The following is a 3,152-nucleotide window of genomic DNA, read 5'->3' on the forward strand; positions in this document are numbered from 1 at the left end:
TAGGATCTCCCTGAGAAAGAAATGTTTTTGCTGAGACTCAAGTGAAGGGATAATCAGAATTAACTTGGCAAAGAAGGAGGAAAGTGCTTGGTACAAAGGAACAAACTAATATAAAACCCTAGAGGTAAGGAGGGACTGTGCTTCGCTTGAGAAACCAAGAGAAATTCAATGTGACTGCAAAGTGTATACTGTGCAAGATGAGAGAGGGTAAAAACTGAGTCTGGAGGAGTAGACGGAGACCACTGAGGGGTTTTAATAGAGCAGTAAGGCAATTAGTTTTGTGTTCTTATAAGAACAGTGTTGTTTCTATCTGGAAAATGGATTGGAGGAAAGCAAGCCAGAAGCATGAAACCAGTTCAGAGTTTATAGAGAAAGAGTGTCCAGAAGTTTAGTGGCCCAGACTGCAGTGGTGGTAGTGGACCTGAAGGAAATAGAACGAAATCAAGAAGCACTTAGAGAGTAGAATCAGTAGGACTCGGTGATTGATTGCGGATTGACAGTGGAGGGCAAGAAACGGGAAGCAGTCAAAAAATTTTCTTTTCAGTTACTGGGTGGATGGTAATGCCCTTTACAAAGATGGAGACACAGGGAATATGACAAGTCATGATCCACAGGTCAATGTACAAAGAAGGAACCTTTCCCATGTACTCACTACATGCAAAGCACTGGGGCTAAGGCTGTGAATATAAAACTAAGGAAAATACATATGCTGTAGACAGATAATGATCCCTCCAAATATGTCCACATCCTTATCCCTGAAACCGGCACTATGTTACCTTACAGGAGGTGAAGAAAAGAGTTAGCATAGCAATTCTAAATGTCCATCCTTGAAAAGCCTTCCTTGCAAGATTAGCCCTTGGCTAGCCTCTGGGAATTTAGATTTTGGAGGGTTCCCACCGCTATCTGGTAAGAATGGCTCACTGGGCCTAAAATGTCTGTGCAAGCAATATGTTTTGTGCTGAACATCTGCATTCCTTCTAGGAATCTGAAATTCTGGCACATGACAGACAAAGTATGCCCACAAACCAGCTCCAATAAAAACTCTGGGCACTGAGTCCCTAATGAACTTCTCTGTTCAGCAACATTTTACATATGTTGTCACAACACGTTGCCGAGGGAATGAAGCACATCCTATGTGATTCCACTGGGAGAGGACCCTTGACAGCTTGCACCTGTTTTCCCCCAGAATTTGCCCCATGTGTGTTTTAGTTGACTTGGCTTTGTTTTGTTTTGTTGTTGTGATTGTTGTTTGTGCTGTAATAAATCATAGTGGTGAATATTACTGTATGCTGAGTTCTTCATGTCCTCCGAGCAAAGCGTTCAAACCTGAGGGTGGTCCTGGGGAGCCCAAACACACATAGCGAAAGGGATTTTGCAGATGTGATTAAAAGCTTTGAGATGAGGAGCTTCTCCTGGATTATCTGAGTGGGCCCAATGTAACTGAAGCAAAGGTCGGAGTGGTGTGATTGTTGATTCTGAAGATGAAGAATTGGGCCACAAGCCAAGGATGGCAGGCAGCCTCCAGAAGCTACAGAAGATAAGGACGTGGACTCTTCCATAAAACCTCCAGAAGGAATCCTGCCAACACCTTGATTTTAGCCTAGTGAAATTCATTCCAGACTCTGACCTCCAGCACTGTAAGATAGTAAATTTGTGCTGTTTCGAGACAGTAAATGTGTGGTAATCTGTGATGGCAGCACTAGGAAACTAATATAGATGACCTCAGGGACCATGAAATTTGGTGAATGAGACAAATACATATACACAATACTTCCCAAAGATTTTAATTACAAAGTTTAGCTATCGTATACTATCCAGTTTACCGCAACTATACTCTTTTCCAAGAATAATGACAGTATTTAGGAATTATCAGAAAGTAAAGCCTTTCTAAGCTACCCGGAGAGGGGTCCGTGTTGTGTTGCTCTGAGTTTCCATCCTAGCTTAAAGGGAAACTTTCACAATGTCCAGAGTCCTTGATGTCCCGCACATGAAAGAGGAGGAGGTCCTCAAATCCCTTGCAGCAGGAACCTGCTTAGGTGGCACCAAACTTGACTTCCATCTACAAAAGCAAAAGCGATGGCATCTACATGATAAATCTGAAGACAACCTGGAAGAAGCTTCTGCCAGCAGTTCATGCCATTGAAAGCCCAGTTGATGTGAGTGTCATAGGCTGCATGAGTACTGGCCAGCTGACTGTGCTGAAGTTTGGGGCTGTCACCGGAGCCACTCCTATTCTGGCCACTCCACACCTGGGACATTCACTAACCAGATCCTGGAAGCCTTCTAGGAGCTGAGGCTTCTGGTGATTACCGATCCCAGGGCTGACCACCAGCCTCTCACGGAGGCATCTTAGGTTAACCTGCCTATGTTGCTGTGTAACACAGACCCTTCTCTGTGCTATGTGGACGTTGCCATCCCATACAGCAACAAGGAGCTCACTTGGTTGGTCTGATGTGGTGGATGCTGTCCCAGGAAGTTCTGCACATGCATGGCACATTCTCCTGTGAGCCCCCACAGAAGGTCATGACTGATCTCTTCCTCTCCAGAAATCCTGAAGAGATTGAAAAGGAAGGGTAGGCCGCTGTTGAAAATGCTGCGACCAAGGAGGAATTTCAGGATGAATGGACTACTGCAGCTCCCAGATTTACTGTTACTCAACCCGAGGGTGCAGACTGGTCTGCAGGCGTGCAGGTGCCCTCTGTGACTATTCAGCAGTTCCCCACTGAAGACGGGAGTGCCCAGCCGGCACTGAAGCTGGTCTGCAGCTCCCACTGCTCGGGCTGTTGAATAGGTGGGAACAACCACCAAGTGGCCCTAAGCTGTTCTTCCATAGACTCTTAAACAAAAAATAGAAATAAGATTGACAGAAAGTAACGTCTAAACATCTCTCTAAAAATACAGAGAGAGAGAGAAAGAAAGAAAGAGGAAAGAAAAAGAAAGAAAGGAAGAAAGAAAGAAGAAAGAGAAAGAAAGAAAGGTGGAAGGAGGGAAGAAAGGGGAAGGAAGGAAAGAAGGAAGGAAGGATTTCAAGGGGCAGCTTCTTATAGATTAAGGAAGGTAAAATAAAACTGTCCTACTTGACATTTTTCAACTCCTGTCACCCAGAACATCACTGTGCAATACATCACTGTTAAATGACAAGATGGTTTACC

The 3,152-nt window shown here is 44.5% G+C and overlaps 1 pseudogene; it reads left to right on the forward strand.

The window, feature by feature from the left end:
- The first annotated feature begins 1,960 nt into the window (after positions 1-1,960).
- Positions 1,961-2,818, forward strand: LOC123797100 (small ribosomal subunit protein uS2 pseudogene; annotated as a pseudogene).
- Positions 2,819-3,152: the final 334 nt, after the last annotated feature.

Source organism: Ursus americanus, chromosome 29, assembly GCF_024610735.1.
Source record: "Ursus americanus isolate L20-20 chromosome 29, mUrsAme1.1.p, whole genome shotgun sequence".
NCBI lineage: Eukaryota > Metazoa > Chordata > Mammalia > Carnivora > Ursidae > Ursus > Ursus americanus.